This window comes from Salvelinus namaycush, unplaced genomic scaffold, assembly GCF_016432855.1.
Source record: "Salvelinus namaycush isolate Seneca unplaced genomic scaffold, SaNama_1.0 Scaffold4, whole genome shotgun sequence".
NCBI lineage: Eukaryota > Metazoa > Chordata > Actinopteri > Salmoniformes > Salmonidae > Salvelinus > Salvelinus namaycush.
The window spans coordinates 659,467-666,638 of NW_024061007.1; positions in this window are offsets into that span (position 1 = coordinate 659,467).

Genomic DNA, 7,172 nt, shown 5'->3' on the forward strand with positions numbered 1-7,172 from the left:
TTAAAGTAGTTCCCAGACCAACCCATCTATGATGTTAAAGTAGTTCCCAGACCAACCCATCTATGATGTTAAAGTAGTTCCCAGACCAACCCATCTATGATGTTAAAGTAGTTCCCAGACCAACCCATCTATGATGTTAAAGTAGTTCCCAGACCAACCCATCTATGATGTTAAAGTAGTTCCCAGACCAACCCATCTATGATGTTAAAGTAGTTCCCAGACCAACCCATCTATGATGTTAAAGTAGTTCCCAGACCAACCCATCTATGATGTTAAAGTAGTTCCCAGACCAACCCATCTATGATGTTAAAGTAGTTCCCAGACCAACCCATCTATGATGTTAAAGTAGTCCCCAGACCAACCCATCTATGATGTTAAAGTAGTTCCCAGACCAACCCATCTATGGTGTTAAAGTAGTTCCCAGACCAACCCATCTATGGTGTTAAAGTAGTTCCCAGACCATCTATGATGTTAAGTAGTTCCCAGACCAACCCATCTATGATGTTAAAGTAGTTCCCAGACCAACCCATCTATGATGTTAAAGTAGTTCCCAGACCAACCCATCTATGATGTTAAAGTAGTTCCCAGACCAACCCATCTATGATGTTAAAGTAGTCCCCAGACCAACCCATCTATGATGTTAAAGTAGTTCCCAGACCAACCCATCTATGATGTTAAAGTAGTTCCCAGACCAACCCATCTATGATGTTAAAGTAGTTCCCAGACCAACCCATCTATGATGTTAAAGTAGTTCCCAGACCAACCCATCTATGATGTTAAAGTAGTTCCCAGACCAACCCATCTATGATGTTAAAGTAGTTCCCAGACCAACCCATCTATGATGTTAAAGTAGTTCCCAGACCAACCCATCTATGATGTTAAAGTAGTTCCCAGACCAACCCATCTATGGTGTTAAAGTAGTTCCCAGACCAACCCATCTATGATGTTAAAGTAGCTCCCAGACCAACCCATCTATGATGTTAAAGTAGTTCCCAGACCAACCCATCTATGATGTTAAAGTAGTTCCCAGACCAACCCATCTATGATGTTAAAGTAGTTCCCAGACCAGCCCATCTATGATGTTAAAGTAGTTCCCAGACCATCTATGATGTTAAAGTAGTTCCCAGACCAACCCATCTATGATGTTAAAGTAGTTCCCAGACCAACCCATCTATGATGTTAAAGTAGTTCCCAGACCAACCCATCTATGATGTTAAAGTAGTTCCCAGACCAACCCATCTATGATGTTAAAGTAGTCCCCAGACCAACCCATCTATGATGTTAAAGTAGTCCCCAGACCAACCCATCTATGGTGTTAAAGTAGTTCCCAGACCATCCCATCTATGATGTTAAAGTAGCTCCCAGACCAACCCATCTATGATGTTAAAGTAGCTCCCAGACCAACCCATCTATGATGTTAAAGTAGTCCCCAGACCAACCCATCTATGATGTTAAAGTAGTCCCAAGACCATCCAATCTATGATGGTAAAGTAGTTCCCAGACCAACTATGATGTTAAAGTAGTTCCCAGACCAACCCATCTATGATGTTAAAGTAGTTCCCAGACCAACCCATCTATGGTGTGAAAGTAGTTCCCAGACCAACCCATCTATGATGTTAAAGTAGTTCCCAGACCAACCCATCTATGATGTTAAAGTAGTTCCCAGACCAACCCATCTATGATGTTAAAGTAGTTCCCAGACCAACCCATCTATGATGTTAAAGTAGTTCCCAGACCAACCCATCTATGATGTTAAAGTAGTTCCCAGACCAACCCATCTATGATGTTAAAGTAGTTCCCAGACCAACCCATCTATGATGTTAAAGTAGTTCCCAGACCAACCCATCTATGATGTTAAAGTAGTTCCCAGACCAACCCATCTATGATGTTAAAGTAGTTCCCAGACCAACCCATCTATGTTGTTAAAGTAGTTCCCAGACCAACCCATCTATGATGTTAAAGTAGTTCCCAGACCAACCCATCTATGATGTTAAAGTAGTTCCCAGACCAACCCATCTATGATGTTAAAGTAGTTCCCAGACCAACCCATCTATGATGTTAAAGTAGTCCCCAGACCAACCCATCTATGATGTTAAAGTAGCTCCCAGACCAACCCATCTATGATGTTAAAGTAGTCCCCAGACCAACCCATCTATGATGTTAAAGTAGTCCCCAGACCAACCCATCTATGATGTTAAAGTAGTTCCCAGACCAACCCATCTATGATGGTAAAGTAGCTCCCAGACCAACCCATCTATGATGTTAAAGTAGTTCCCAGACCAACCCATCTATGATGTTAAAGTAGCTCCCAGACCAACCCATCTATGATGTTAAAGTAGTCCCCAGACCAACCCATCTATGATGTTAAAGTAGTCCCCAGACCAACCCATCTATGATGTTAAAGTAGTTCCCAGACCAACCCATCTATGATGGTAAAGTAGCTCCCAGACCAACCCATCTATGATGTTAAAGTAGTTCCCAGACCAACCCATCTATGATGTTAAAGTAGTTCCCAGACCAACCCATCTATGATGGTAAAGTAGCTCCCAGACCAACCCATCTATGATGTTAAAGTAGTTCCCAGACCAACCCATCTATGATGTTAAAGTAGCTCCCAGACCAACCCATCTATGATGTTAAAGTAGTTCCCAGACCAACCCATCTATGATGTTAAAGTAGCTCCCAGACCAACCCATCTATGATGTTAAAGTAGCTCCCAGACCAACCCATCTATGATGTTAAAGTAGCTCCCAGACCAACCCATCTATGATGTTAAAGTAGTTCCCAGACCAACCCATCTATGATGTTAAAGTAGCTCCCAGACCAACCCATCTATGATGTTAAAGTAGTTCCCAGACCAACCCATCTATGATGTTAAAGTAGCTCCCAGACCAACCCATCTATGATGTTAAAGTAGCTCCCAGACCAACCCATCTATGATGTTAAAGTAGTTCCCAGACCAACCCATCTATGATGTTAAAGTAGTTCCCAGACCAACCCATCTATGATGTTAAAGTAGTTCCCAGACCAACCCATCTATGATGTTAAAGTAGCTCCCAGACCAACCCATCTATGATGTTAAAGTAGCTCCCAGACCAACCCATCTATGATGTTAAAGTAGTTCCCAGACCAACCCATCTATGGTGTTAAAGTAGTTCCCAGACCAACCCATCTATGATGTTAAAGTAGTCCCCAGACCAACCCATCTATGATGTTAAAGTAGTTCCCAGACCAACCCATCTATGATGTTAAAGTAGTTCCCAGATCAACCCATCTATGATGTTAAAGTAGTTCCCAGACCAACCCATCTATGATGTTAAAGTAGTTCCCAGACCAACCCATCTATGATGTTAAAGTAGTTCCCAGATCAACCCATCTATGATGTTAAAGTAGCTCCCAGACCAACCCATCTATGATGTTAAAGTAGTTCCCAGACCAACCCATCTATGATGTTAAAGTAGTTCCCAGACCAACCCATCTATGATGTTAAAGTAGCTCCCAGACCAACCCATCTATGATGGTAAAGTAGTTCCCAGACCAACCCATCTATGGTGTTAAAGTAGTTCCCAGACCAACCCATCTATGATGTTAAAGTAGTTCCCAGACCAACCCATCTATGATGTTAAAGTAGCTCCCAGACCAACCCATCTATGATGTTAAAGTAGTTCCCAGACCAACCCATCTATGATGTTAAAGTAGTTCCCAGACCATCTATGATGTTAAAGTAGTTCCCAGACCAACCCATCTATGATGTTAAAGTAGCTCCCAGACCAACCCATCTATGATGTTAAAGTAGCTCCCAGACCAACCCATCTATGATGTTAAAGTAGCTCCCAGACCAACCCATCTATGATGTTAAAGTAGTTCCCAGACCAACCCATCTATGATGTTAAAGTAGTTCCTAGACCAACCCATCTATGATGATAAAGTAGTTCCCAGACCAACCCATCTATGATGTTAAAGTAGTTCCCAGACCAACCCATCTATGATGTTAAAGTAGTTCCCAGACCAACCCATCTATGATGTTAAAGTAGCTCCCAGACCAACCCATCTATGATGTTAAAGTAGTTCCCAGACCAACCCATCTATGATGTTAAAGTAGTTCCCAGACCAACCCATCTATGATGTTAAAGTAGTTCCCAGACCAACCCATCTATGATGTTAAAGTAGTTCCCAGACCAACCCATCTATGATGTTAAAGTAGTTCCCAGACCAACCCATCTATGATGTTAAAGTAGTTCCCAGACCAACCCATCTATGATGTTAAAGTAGTTCCCAGACCAACCCATCTATGATGTTAAAGTAGTTCACAGACCAACCCATCTATGATGTGAAAGTAGTTCCCAGACCAACCCATCTATGATGTTAAAGTAGTTCCCAGACCAACCCATCTATGATGTTAAAGTAGCTCCCAGACCAACCCATCTATGGTGTTAAAGTAGTTCCCAGACCAACCCATCTATGATGTTAAAGTAGTTCCCAGACCAACCCATCTATGATGTTAAAGTAGTTCCCAGACCAACCCATCTATGATGTTAAAGTAGTCCCCAGACCAACCCATCTATGATGTTAAAGTAGTTCCCAACCCATCTATGATGTTAAAGTAGTTCCCAGACCAACCCATCTATGATGGTAAAGTAGTTCCCAGACCAACCCATCTATGATGTTAAAGTAGTTCCCAGACCAACCCATCTATGATGTTAAAGTAGTTCCCAGACCAACCCATCTATGATGTTAAAGTAGTTCCCAGACCAACCCATCTATGATGTTAAAGTAGTTCCCAGACCAACCCATCTATGATGTTAAAGTAGTCCCCAGACCAACCCATCTATGATGTTAAAGTAGTTCCCAGACCAACCCATCTATGGTGTTAAAGTAGTTCCCAGACCAACCCATCTATGGTGTTAAAGTAGTTCCCAGACCATCTATGATGTTAAGTAGTTCCCAGACCAACCCATCTATGATGTTAAAGTAGTTCCCAGACCAACCCATCTATGATGTTAAAGTAGTTCCCAGACCAACCCATCTATGATGTTAAAGTAGTTCCCAGACCAACCCATCTATGATGTTAAAGTAGTCCCCAGACCAACCCATCTATGATGTTAAAGTAGTTCCCAGACCAACCCATCTATGATGTTAAAGTAGTTCCCAGACCAACCCATCTATGATGTTAAAGTAGTTCCCAGACCAACCCATCTATGATGTTAAAGTAGTTCCCAGACCAACCCATCTATGATGTTAAAGTAGTTCCCAGACCAACCCATCTATGATGTTAAAGTAGCTCCCAGACCAACCCATCTATGATGTTAAAGTAGTTCCCAGACCAACCCATCTATGATGTTAAAGTAGTTCCCAGACCAACCCATCTATGATGTTAAAGTAGTTCCCAGACCAGCCCATCTATGATGTTAAAGTAGTTCCCAGACCATCTATGATGTTAAAGTAGTTCCCAGACCAACCCATCTATGATGTTAAAGTAGTTCCCAGACCAACCCATCTATGATGTTAAAGTAGTTCCCAGACCAACCCATCTATGATGTTAAAGTAGTCCCCAGACCAACCCATCTATGATGTTAAAGTAGTTCCCAGACCAACCCATCTATGGTGTTAAAGTAGTTCCCAGACCAACCCATCTATGATGTTAAAGTAGTTCCCAGACCAACCCATCTATGATGTTAAAGTAGTTCCCAGACCACCCATCTATGATGTTAAAGTAGTTCCCAGACCAACCCATCTATGATGTTAAAGTAGTTCCCAGACCAACCCATCTATGATGTTAAAGTAGTTCCCAGACCAACCCATCTATGATGTTAAAGTAGTTCCCAGACCAACCCATCTATGATGTTAAAGTAGTTCCCAGACCAACCCATCTATGATGTTAAAGTAGTCCCCAGACCAACCCATCTATGATGTTAAAGTAGTTCCCAGACCAACCCATCTATGATGTTAAAGTAGTTCCCAGACCAACCCATCTATGATGTTAAAGTAGCTCCCAGACCAACCCATCTATGATGTTAAAGTAGTTCCCAGACCAACCCATCTATGATGTTAAAGTAGTCCCCAGACCAACCCATCTATGATGCTAAAGTAGTCCCCAGACCATCCCATCTATGATGGTAAAGTAGTTCCCAGACCAACTATGATGTTAAAGTAGTTCCCAGACCAACCCATCTATGATGTTAAAGTAGTTCCCAGACCAACCCATCTATGGTGTGAAAGTAGTTCCCAGACCAACCCATCTATGATGTTAAAATAGTTCCCAGACCAACCCATCTATGATGTTAAAGTAGTTCCCAGACCAACCCATCTATGATGTTAAAGTAGTTCCCAGACCAACCCATCTATGGTGTTAAAGTAGTCCCCAGACCAACCCATCTATGATGTTAAAGTAGTTCCCAGACCAACCCATCTATGATGTTAAAGTAGTTCCCAGACCAACCCATCTATGATGTTAAAGTAGTTCCCAGACCAACCCATCTATGATGTTAAAGTAGTTCCCAGACCAACCCATCTATGATGTTAAAGTAGTTCCCAGACCAACCCATCTATGATGTTAAAGTAGTCCCCAGACCAACCCATCTATGATGTTAAAGTAGCTCCCAGACCAACCCATCTATGATGTTAAAGTAGTCCCCAGACCAACCCATCTATGATGTTAAAGTAGTTCCCAGACCAACCCATCTATGATGTTAAAGTAGTTCCCAGACCAACCCATCTATGATGTTAAAGTAGTTCCCAGACCAACCCATCTATGATGTTAAAGTAGTTCCCAGACCAACCCATCTATGATGTTAAAGTAGTTCCCAGACCAACCCATCTATGATGTTAAAGTAGTTCCCAGACCAACCCATCTATGATGTTAAAGTAGCTCCCAGACCAACCCATCTATGATGTTAAAGTAGTTCCCAGACCAACCCATCTATGATGTTAAAGTAGTTCCCAGACCAACCCATCTATGATGTTAAAGTAGTTCCCAGACCAACCCATCTATGATGTTAAAGTAGTTCCCAGACCAACCCATCTATGATGTTAAAGTAGTTCCCAGACCAACTATGATGTTAAAGTAGTTCCCAGACCAACCCATCTATGATGGTAAAGTAGCTCCCAGACCAACCCATCTATGATGTTAAAGTAGTTCCCAGACCAACCCATCTATGATGTTAAAGTAGTTC